This window comes from Vigna unguiculata, chromosome 10 (genome assembly GCF_004118075.2).
Source record: "Vigna unguiculata cultivar IT97K-499-35 chromosome 10, ASM411807v1, whole genome shotgun sequence".
NCBI lineage: Eukaryota > Viridiplantae > Streptophyta > Magnoliopsida > Fabales > Fabaceae > Vigna > Vigna unguiculata.
The window spans coordinates 6140574-6153443 of NC_040288.1; positions in this window are offsets into that span (position 1 = coordinate 6140574).

The window sequence follows — 12870 nt, forward strand, 5'->3', positions numbered from 1 at the left end:
GGGAGGGCATGAGAAAATATATTAAGGATTTTGTGATGCAGTGTGACACTTATTAGAGGAATAAAACTAAGACTCTAGCTCCTGCTGGTTTACTACAACCATTGCCAATTCCGACTCAGGTTTGGAGTGATATCTCCATGAATTTTATTGGGGGTCTACCTAAAGCAAGGGGATGGACACTATCCTTCTAGTGGTCGACCGCCTCACTAAGGATGCCCATTTCTTTTCTTTAGCACATCCTTATATTGCTACAGATGTGGCTGCCATTTTTATTAAAGGGGTGGTTCGGTTACATAGTTTTCCCTCCACACAATTGTTTTAGATAGGGACAAATTTTTTTTAAGTCAATTTTTGAAGGAATTGTTCAAACAAGCAAGTACAAAGCTTAAATATAGTACATCATACCATCCACAAACAAATGGTCAAATGGAAGTGGTTAACCGTTGTTTGAAAACTTATTTACGGTGTATGACAGGATCTCAACCTAAGTTATGGCCTACCTAGTTAACTTTTTCTGAATTCTGGTTTAACACTAATTACCATGCCTCTTCGAAAATGAGATCATTTGAAGCTTTATATGGTCAAGACCCACCTTTGGTTTTGAAAGGGACAACCATTCCTTCCAAAATAGAAAGTGTCAACCAGTTGCAAGATGAACGCGATACGACTTTTAAAGCTTTGAAGTCCAATCTCTGTCGGGCTCAAGAGTATAATAAACTTCAAGCCAACAAGCATAAAAGAGAGATTACATATCAAATTGGTGATTGGGTGTTTTTTAAAATATAACCTTATAGGTTTAAATCTTTGGCTAGACGACCCAATGAGAAATTGAGTCCTCATTTCTACAAGTCATACTAGATTTTGGAATGTATTGGTCAAGTAGCATATAAAACACTACTTCTTGCCCACAACTGTATTCACCCATATTTTCATGTATCCTCACTAAAGCCTGCTCCCACTACTCTCCCCACATCACAACCTTTACCCTCATGCTATCTGAACACTACATATTGGAGGTGACACCTGAGAAAGTGTTAGATACTCGCCAGGATGCTAGAGGAGAATTAAAGGTTCTTATCACATGAAGACAACTTCCAGATTTGGAAAACAGCTGGAAATCTGCCACAACCATCCGACAAGAGTTTTCATACTTTAATCTTGAGGACAAGGTGAATCTGTAGGGGCAAAGTAATGATAGGTTCATTATAGTTTATAAAAGGAGGGAAAAAAGGAATAATGAATATGACAATTATAACCTCTAGAGTGTAATTATGGTTTCCTTTTAAAGTTGTCTTGTAACTAACTATTATAAATAGTTAGAAGTTATAGGAAAAAGTTAGTTTTGGGTTTTTCTGAAAGAAGGTCCTGTAGGAGAGTCAGGACATCTCAAAGCTTCCTCAGTTGTAATATGGAATTTTGGCTTCTACTTTATTGGCAGAAGTTGAGTTGTTAAATAAAAGTAATCAAGAATTGATCTTAATTATTCTGTATTACTAATTGTTTCTATCAAATATTTAATAGAAAAATCCATTTTCTCTAATCTTTCCTTTACAAATGTTCTATTTCTCTGGTTATCCATGTACATATTATGTGAGGATCAAATTACAATACAACATGCATGACAATTTTTTAAGAAGCATCAAGCTCAATAGTTATTAAGAAATGAATAAGAGATGGAAGGAAAGAGAAAACTGATCTTTGATCACTAGTACATTTTTTTTATGTAGAAACACACAAACTTTTGTTTCCTTTTACCATTACCAACAATATATACATTTTACATTATTCAAGTATGCTTGTATGGAATATTGTTAGAAGTGTAGATAGTAAAGCTTTTCGTGCAATATAGAATTTGATACTGGTCAGAATTTTATGCAGTAGTGCCAATAGAGGATAAAGAACATAAAGATGAAAAATTTACACTAATTAATTGTTGAGAATAGTCCAAGTTTGAGTTAAAGTCCCACATTGGATAGAAAGACAAAGTTAAACACTATATAAGATGAAAGACCCATAATTCCATTGTCTTAAGATTGAGTTAAAAGTGGTGTTAAATGTCTTATATATATAAGACCAATGTCATATACATAGAACCATAATCTCTTGATAACTACAACTAGAGATGGAAAATAAACTTGTGCTCGTGGGTATCACCCGAACCCGTCCCCATTTTGCGGGGAATCTCCGCATTGACTAGGTATGGGTATGGGTATTGGTAATACCTGGAATTTTCAATAGGAGATGAGGATATACATATCTCTGCCCAAATACCCGTTCCCATTTAAATTACTAAAATATCCATAATTTATTAGGTAATCTATATATATATATATATATATATATATATATATATATATATATATATATATATATATATATATATATAAACATAATCTATTTCTTACTTTCTCAATTTTTGGTTATACACTTTTTCTTACTCTGTCAATTTTTTGGCTTGTTTTTCAAGATTTAATTTTTATGGTAATTTTTTTTCTTCTTATTACATGATTTTTTCTTTCGTACGTGATTATTTTCATGAGAATGTTTGACTCTTAATTTGTAGCGCTTCTTTTTGTTACTTTGGTTATACACTTTTTCTTGCTCTCTCTAAATTGTTTGGCTTGTTCTATAAGGCTTAAGCAGATCTTCAAGGTACTTTTTCTTTTATCACAATCTTAATTATACATTTTTCTTCCTTTGTGTTATGTTCAAATGGATATTCTCAATTTCATTGAATCAAATTTGGGTCACACATTTAATTATTTTTACTCCTTTATGATTTTTTTATTTTTTGTTTATTTTTTGTTTCATGGGAATGTTTGACTCTCAATTTTAAGTGCTCAATTGCATAAATCCCTAATTTAATTCAAGATCAAAAGATGAAGAATCTATGTTTAAATTTGAATTATTATTAATTTAATTTTGTTAATTATGCTATTTCGCTTAAGTGGTATAATATAAATTTTTAATAGTATAAAAATATTTGAAATATTTTTAAACTTGATTATTGGTTTTCCTTTTATATTTTGTTAAAAAAGAAATTAACCTTTTTACTTTGTTTGATTTGTTTTTGTGTTACCTATGTTAGTTTATAAAGAAAATGAGCACAAGAAATCAAGATTTGAAGGTACCAAGTCCACCACAATGTTCAAAACAACCAACTCCCTTTCAAAATTCCAATAATGACAGTTAATGTCCACTGAATCCATCTACGCAAACACCTTCAGAAGTACATGATGAAATACATTCAACAACACAAGCAAAGCCTGAGAAAGGGAAGTTGAAAAGTGTTGTGTGGCAACACTTTGAAGAGATAAAAGTTGATGGAAAATACAAAGCTAAATGTAACTATTGCAAGAAATTGCTTGGTAGAGAAACAAAGAATGGAACAAAGCACTTGCACCATCATCTAGACATATGTATTCAAAATAAGACTTTAACAAGGGGAAAAGGGGGACAAAAAACACTTTTTTCTAAGATTATAAGTGGCAAAAAGGAGTTGGCTTGTGGAGCATATAATGAAGAAAATGCCAAGAGGGAACTTGCTACAATGATTATATTGCATGAATATTCATTGTCAATAGTAGACCTTATTGGTTTTATTAGATTCGTGACAACAATTCGACAATTATTTCAACTTCCTTCACGAAATACGATAAAGAAAGAGATACTCGGTATCTATGGACATGAAAAACAAGTTTTTATAAAGTTGATAGATACAAATAAAGGAAGAATAACAATTACATCGAATATGTGGACTGCAAGTAATCAAAAGAAAGGGTATATGTCTATCACATCTCACTATTGATAACAAGTGGACCTTGCAAAATATAATTTTGAGGTACACCTTTTTTAATTTTTAAGTTTTCAATAAATTTTTTATGCGCCTCTAGAAAGAGTATATGTCTTACAAAATATTGCTTAATTTATAGGTTCATTTATGTTCCCGCACCTCACACAGCTGATCGACTTTGCAATGAATTAGTTGATTTTTTGTTCGATTGGAATATTGATACAAAATTGTCTACTATCACTTTGGACAACTGTAGCACAAATGATAGCATGATTGAAAAAATTAAGGATAAGTTGAAGTTGGACGCACTCATTAAGGAAGGGTCTTTGGTTCATATGCATTGTTTAGCACATATCCTTAATTTGATTGTGAAAGATTTGAGGAATCAATTGGACAATTGCAAATTTCTTTCACGAAAAAATTAAGTTTGGATTACCCAACTAGATGGAATTCTACTTACAAGATGCTTGATATTGGCATATGTTATAAGGATGTTTTTTTTAGGTTAAAGCAACGTGAAGCTCAATACACTTCTTTGCCAACTGATATGTAGTGGGAATTCGCAAAGGATGTTTGTGGAAGGCTAAAATTGTTTAATGACATCACAAAAATCATTTCTAGCTCCACATGCCCAACTGCCAACATCTTTTTCCCAAATATTTGTGAGATCAAGCTTGCAATAAATGATTGGGTTAAATCTCCTAAGACAGTCATTCAAAATATGACAATACAAATGTTAAAGAAATTTGAAAGTTACTGGAGTGTTATTCATGATATATTGGCAATTGCTTCAGTTTTAGATCCAAGGTACAAGATGGACATGTTAGAATATTATTTTTATAAATTGTATGGTATTGATTTTGATCTAAAACTTAGTAGGATTTGTCATGTGCTATGATTTGGTTTTAGAATATGAATCAAAAAAGAATGCAACTTCTTCTTATAAAGCTACATTGTTGGAGTTGGAAAAGGTTGTTGATAATGATGCAAATGAATTTTTAGAGTTTATGGCAAAAAAAGAAAAAAAAAATGTAGAACTACAGTTATGAAAACAGAGTTGGATTATTACTTGGAAGAAGATAAATTGCCAATTACACAAGAATTTGATATCCTATCATGGTGGAAAACAAATGGGTTAAAGTTTCCAACCCTTCAAGCAATTGCAAGGGATGATTTAGCTATTCCAATAACAATTGTAGCTTTGAATCTGCTTTTAGTACTAGTGGTTAGATATTAACTTCTCATTGTAGTTGATTTCATCATATTACTATAGAGGCTTTGATGTGTACAAGAAGTTGGATATGAAACTTAAACCATTTAGGTAAGTTACTCAAATTTTTTAATATTTATTGTTAGTATTTTTTTATGAATTCTCATTTAATATTCTATATTTGGTGTTTGTAGGTGTTAAAAAATTAAAAGAAAAATATGTTCTCATGAGTGAAAATGAATCTGATGAAAAAGGTACGTTATATTCTATTAATTAAAATTTCCAATTTTAATTATTATATCATATCTAATTTTTCATTTTTTTTCTATGTGTAGGTGGATCAAATGCAAATGAAACCATTGATCGTTTGTAAAATTAATAAATATTTTAGTTATTATAAATTTTTAGTAATATGTAATTGTTTAGCTTTTATAATTATTTGAATTTTCTCTAGTTGTTATTTGATACTTTAATTTGAGATTTATAGTACTACAACATTTTTTTTAATATTTGACATCATGAAAAGAAAAAAGACTATGTTATTTTAATATTGAATATTTTGATAGTATCATGATTCCTTTGATGTGACTTTTAAATTTTTTTATAAAAATTATTTAATTGATATTTGGAACAGTAAAAAAATGGGTATGGATATAGGTATAAGAATATACCCGTTACCCAGTGGGGATGGGGACGGATCAAAGTTGTATATCCGCTGAGTTTGGAAATGAGAATGGGGATGAATTTTTATTATGGGGATGAGGATGAGATCATGATACCCGTACCTGTCCCGTTGCCATCTCTATCATGAACCAGGGTAGAAATCTCCAAGGATGTTAGTATGCTATTCCTCAATTTTTATTTATAGAAAGTCCCAACACACATATGCATAAAAGTAGTAGAAAAATAGGTTGGAAGGTACAACCATATGTTTGAATTGGTTATATCTTGTGAGATTCCACCACATGCACGCTTGATAACCTTGGGTTGGCTTTGTACTTCATTCCATTTTGAGTTATTATAACTTTCAATATATCATTTTACATTTATTTAAGTACTCCTTCATATTCTTTTAGCCGATAATAAAAATTCAAGATTACGTTTTTAAATTTGTTTTCGTAGTCAATAATTACAATAGATATTACATTTTTCACCTATTAAAGTGTCCTTAAAGTGTCATTTGAGATTCGTCCCACTTGCTCTTCGTCCCCATTTGGCCAGCAGTGTGTGGAGACTCTAGCCTCCCTCTCCAAGTTCGTCTTTCAATTTGGTACAAGATGTTAGTTTTTCATTTCTTTGATTTGCTCGTTATTTCTTGTTTATTGTATGTATATAATTGCTTGTATTTTGTATTTGCCATTATAGTTTTAATCTTAGACTATATTTTTGGCCTATTTCTTTTTTTATTTGAAACTTTTTAATGATGTTTGTAAAATTAGGAAATAAAATTATATTTATTGTTAGATGTTGCATGTTTAAATAATTCTAATTGCATTTGACTTTTGAATATTATTGTTGCATTAATTGTTATTTTATATATGTAGATTTATTACACTTTTAGTATACAATTTGTGCCATACATTGATAAGTAGGTGTTTTTGTTTGTAATATTTTATGAAGTATTATTAATTATTTCGGCTAAGTACTTTTACTACAAAAAATCATGTATATAACGATGTTTTTAATATGACGGTTAATTAAAACTGTTATTTTTCGCAGTATAATACGCCAGTTTGATAACTGCCATAATGTACATGTATAATATGGCGTTTCTAACCACCATCTTTTACATTGTCATATTATTATTTAAAATTGTGTCATTTTGAAATACCACTTTACATAAAACATTATTTTTATAATTTTATGAAGTTATTTCCTATCCCACTTTTGTCTCGGTACCCCCTTTTTTGGTAAAACTTTGTTCCCTCTCTTTTCTATTTCATTTTCCCACTCAACAGTTTAATATTTCCTTAACTAAGATTACTTTTCCAAATTCATTGACACCCAAATTACTCAAACCCCAAATCACTTCATTCTCACAACGTTCACTCAAACTTTCTCCTTCATTTCACCTCTTTCTCCTTTCTCCTTCCTTCTCGATCTGTGTTTGCACCTCCATTTGTGCCTCAGTCCATGATTTCCTCTGTTCGCATATACATTAGCGCCTTCATTTGCTCGATTGGGTTCTTCATCCTCGTTCGGAAGGAGAAAGGTTTGATTGGGTCATGTAACCACTCCTTTTCTGTTTCTGGTATGACATTCATCAAATTAGTGTTGCCTTTCTGAATTTACTCTTGCCTATTTTTGATTTGAGTGGCCAATTGTACAATTAGGGTTTTCTCTTTGATTCCTTCACGTGGTGGACAATGCCAGTTCGACATTGAAGGGCGAGGAACTCGCACCCGTTGTCTCCCCCACACTGAAGCTCGAAATCGATAGGCAGGTTTACAGGCCTGGTGATCCTGTCGTTGTGACCATCCAGATCTCCAATCCCACAAATGGGTGCTCGTTTCTAATGGAAAGACTCGATTTTGAGATCAGGGGCATCGAGAAATTGGACACTTAGTGGTTCGCCACGCAGAAGCCTATGTTTGGCACAAGACATAGGAGAGGTATGTTGTTACAGCAATAACACTCAAATTGGAGTTTTAGTTCTTTTAGTTGTTGTTTTGTTTAATTTGTTAACAACTAGATGAAAATTTATAGTTTCTACTGTATCATTGTTATTATGATGGTAAAATAAGTTTTGTTCTGCCAAAATATCTTGAAATTCAGGTTACTCTCTCTACTCCCTATAGAAATTTTATACTTGTTTTAGTCCTTACTTGAAGTGACATGGTTTTAGCAACACATAACACACCCTTTTGATCATAATCTGTATTTATGTTGGTACATTACTGGTGTTGATGTTTGTAAGGTTCTGCAACAATTTTTTCTCTCTAATCGGATATTACATGGCATGAACTCCAATTTCATATATCATCGTTTAACATTTTTATGTGTGTTTCTTAAAAATGGTGTTTCCATAAAGAAAAACAAGAGATTACATGATGATAGTTAATTAGTTACACTTCTAAATAGGAAAATTTCTTAATTAACTTTTATGTCATGCTCTACAATTTTTACATTCTTTTCTTGTTGAAAGTCCTTGTCGTAATGTTTTGTTGTGAGAAATAGTTTTCATTTAATCATTTACGTTTAATGTGAGGCATAATTTGTCTTTTTGGTTTATGTATGTCAGGGGTGGAAATTAGTGTTAAAATATAGCGAAAGCACTAAAATGGTACAACTTTATTTGGAAACAACTGATATGGTTACCTTTTGTAAAAAAATAGGTAAATGGTAAGTTGTGATTTTAAGTATAACTTTCATCCTTTTGCTTTTTGTTTATTTATTTTAGTAATAAAGTTGTGCTTTGAAACAAGATTTTAGTATTTTTTTTAATATAGAAATTGTGCTGTAAAACTTAATTTTAGTATTTTTTTAAGGTGAAGTTATGATTACAAGCATGAGTTTTAGTGCAAATTAAATTACTTTAAAGTTGTGCTTTAAATTAGGACTTTAGGTTTTTTTTAAGGTGAAGTTATGATTACAACCATGATTTTTATTCCAAATTAAATTACTTTAAAATTGTGCTTTAAATTAGGATTTTAGGTTTTTTTAAGGTGAATTTATGATTACAAGCTATTAATTTGCTTTCCAAAAAATCAAGAGGGGTAATGTTGCTTTTAAAATAAATATTTCAAAAGCTTATGACACTTTGAATTGAACTTTTTTGATAAAAGTGTTACATGGTTTTTAATTTCATAGCAGGTTCACCTCTTGGACTTTAACTATATTAAAGTTTGATTACATGTGATTCTTCCAACTCTAATTTACTTTTTCTTATTTTCATTCATTATGTTTTATCCCCTATTACTGAGACCAATTTTGCCATTTAAGGTTGATAATAGAAAGACATATATTATATGTATTTCTATTTAATGATTTACGACAAATAACAAAGCCTGTTTTGAAAGAAAAAAATAAAGACTATTCATGCACCAACGATTACTCAAAGTGATATGAAAGCCATGATACAAATATCATTCACATCTTTATGTTAATTTAAATCATATATTACACAACATTATAGTTATTTTTACAATGATTTTTACCTTCTCTATTTGTATAGGATAAAACTTGGACAACTTGCAAGTTAAAGCTGGTGCAAACTTTGTCCAGCTTATTTCATATAATATCAAGGTTTGAGCTTAAGTCATGTTCTTTGCAATTCAATTATTTTAGTTAAATCTTTCATTTAATTGTTTTGAGGATAAAATATATATGTTTTGTCCTTTATTTTATAATTGCTTTGAATGAATACGTTGGTTAACTAATTATTTTAGTTAACTCTTTCATTTAGTTGTTTTGAGGATAGAACACCTTCCTCTTGTTTGTATGATTTCTTTCCTAAGTAATGAATTTTTTTTCTTTGGTATTTATTTTGTAGTCATGCCAATAGATAAATTGAGGACTTCTAAACCACGAAACACCATTGAATATTCAAATGGGTTGAATATTTTTTTTGGATTTTGCTTTTGAACATGGTAATGGTCGTGTTATTAAGTGTCCATGTTCAAAGTGTGGTTTCAATAAATGGCAAACTAGGGATGCGGTTCTAGAACACTTAACATGTAGACCTTTTTCTGAAAACTACAAAACATGGTATATGCATGGTGAAGGACCAAGTGTAAGTGATTCCATGGCTGGTAGAAGTGCAAATGTGGTTCAAGATTTTTTAGAATCTCAAAATCCAATGGAAGACATGTTGAATGATGCATTCAGGTTTGTGGGGAATGATGTTAATGATTTTGACAAGGCTACTAAAGATGATGGTGTGCAAGCTAATATGATGTGTGGTGAAGGAAATACAGATTTTGATGCTTTGTTGAAGGAAAATAACCAACCATTATATGATGATTGTACAAAGTATTCAAAATAATCATTCATGTTGAAGTTATATCATATAAAGTGCATGTGTAGAATGAGTGACAAAGTAATGACATTGATTCTAGAGTTGCTAAAGGACGCATTTGAACATGCTAAGTTTCCTAGCTCATTCTACGAGGCCAAGAATTCAATTAGCAAGCTTGGTCTTAACTATGTCAAAATACCAGCTTGCCCAAAAGACTGCATGCTATATTGGGGTGAAGAGAATGAAGACTTAGAAGAATGTAAACGGTGTAAGATGTCTAAATGGAAAGATAAAAATAAGAAACAATATGCAAAGATATTGCGTTACTTTCCCTTAAAGTCGAGATTGCAATGATTATTTATGTGTTCTAAGACAATTGATTCTATGACATGGCATGCATCAGAAAAAAAGGTTTTCATTGTCAAAAGCAAAGAAGAAAACATTTTTTCAAACATTGAAAAATGTTAAAATGCTAGATGGATACTCAAGTAACATTTCACGATGTATCGACTTGAAAAATGGAAATATATTTGGACTTAAAAGTCATGATTGTCATATTCTTATGGAACACTTACTACCTATTTCCATACGCAATCTTTTTCCAAAAAATGTCACTGCTGTGATAGTAGAATTATGTTCCTTTTTTCGACAATTATGTGGCAAAAGTTTAAGTCAATTAGATCTTGAAAAACTTGAGTGTCGCATGATTCAAACACTATGCCACTTAGAAATGTTATTCCCTCCAATCTTTTTTACAATCATGGTTCATTTAACTTGTCACCTAGCTGGGGAGGCAAAACTTGGAGGTCTGGTACATTATCGTTGGATGTATCCCATTGAAAGGTTTGTCTACAACACACCTTTCTATTTTTGTTTAAGTGTAACATTTGTTTTGCCTAATTGTTTTAATAGGTATTTGGGACACTTAAAGTCCTATGTTTGAAACAAATCACAACCCGAAGGTTCTATTGCTTAAGGATACATAGTTGAAGAGGTTCTAACCTTTTGCTCTTAGTATATGGAAGGGATGGAGACAAGAATTAATAGACCTTCACGTGTGGATGATTGTGGTGATACAAAATTATCTGAATTGAGTACCGTATTTCCACTAATTGGTAGAGTAATAAGTGCCTCTTCAACTTTTCAAATGTCAACCATGGAGAAAACCGAAGCACATTGATATGTGTTATTTAATTGCCCTCTTGTTAAACCTTATATTGAGTGAGTATTACCATAAACAATAATGTAGTTATATTTAAAATGTGTTTTTTATGGTATTATTAGTAATATGTTGAGATATTATATTAGAGAATTTAAAGATCATTTGCGAAGGCAGTCTAGAAGGTGAAGAATTTCCAATACAAAGATAAAAAAGATTGTTAATAAGGATTTCATGAATTGGTTTCCTCGTAGGGTATGTACAATATGTGTTATTAGATCTTAAATTAAAGTTTCACTTTAAATTGACGTCTAAATTCATTATTTTTTTAGATTGATAACCCATACATTTCGAGTTTCGTGCCAGATGATCTGAAGTATTTAGCTCAACGTCCAACACCACATGCTAGAAGATTTACTACCTTTAATGTAAATGGATTCAAATTTAGAACTCAAAGTCGAGAACATGGGATGAAAACCCAAAATAGTGGAGTGTTCTTAACTTCTTCAACATCATGTGTTGCAAGTAGTGCAGACAATAACATTAGAGAAGCAGATTTGGCATATTATGGAAAATTAGAAGACATAATTTAGCTCAATTACTATGGGAAATTTAAAGTTATATTGTTCAAATGTAAATGGGCTGAAACCACACAAGAAAGGGGGTTTAAAAAGGATGCATGGGGTTCACTTGTATAAATTTTTCACGATTAATTCACATTGGAGATCGTGAGGATCATGACCCATACATCGAAGCTTCACAAGCTAAAATGGTCTATTATGTCAACGATGAGGTCAATAATGATTGGGCCATTTCTCTCCATGTCAAACCAAGAGACTTTTATGATATGGGAGAAGGTGATATTGATGTTTGTGAAGTTGAAACATGTCCACAACAAGACTTAAATCAATTTTTTAGTGACTCTGAACAACCACTAGTGCAAAATTGTATTTTTACCTCGCCTTATAGGTCTCGGTTGGCAAGGAACCGAAGCATATAATGGCGCGGTGGCATTTTTGCAATTCCAAGCAACTTTTATGCCTCGGTTCAAGAAAAGCCCGAAGCCAAAAGGGGTTATATGCTTCGGTTAAAAAAAAACCGGTGCCAAAAGGTGCTTATATGCTTCGGTTGAAGAGACCCGAAGTCAAAAACGTGACTGAAAATTTCAAAAATGCCACTAGCTGTCACGTCTTTGGCCTCGGGTGGCACAGAACCGGGGCCAAATAGGGCTATATGCCTCGGTTATTAATTGAACCGAGGCCATATAGTTTAATTAGGGCACAAAAACACGAACCCCTCTACTTCTTCCTCGCGCGCCGCTGCATCTCCTCTATCTCTCTCTGCGCGCATTTTCTCCAAACCCTAACTCTCTTCTTTCGCACGCTGCCACCACGCCAGCCACCGAGACTGGGTCCGCGAGCACCAAGGAAACCAGCCCTCCGGCCGCCGCGACAACGACCGCTCCTGTCCAAGACTCCAACTCTCTGTTTCTCTATTTCTGATTTGTTCTTGGGTGTGAACGATTGGGGAAGATGAAACGTAAGAGTTTTGTGCTGGGACGGGGGTTCTGATTTGCTGTGATGTTGTATTGCAGGGAAGCTCTTGCGGTTCGACAGCCGGTGACGGATTTTTCCGGCGAAGACGAAGAGGAAGAGGAGGCGAAGAAGGAGGAAGAAGAAGAGAAGGAGAACGTGGCGGATGACGGTGGTGATGCGAAGGCCTCAACGATCGACGCGGGGCTTGCGAAATTC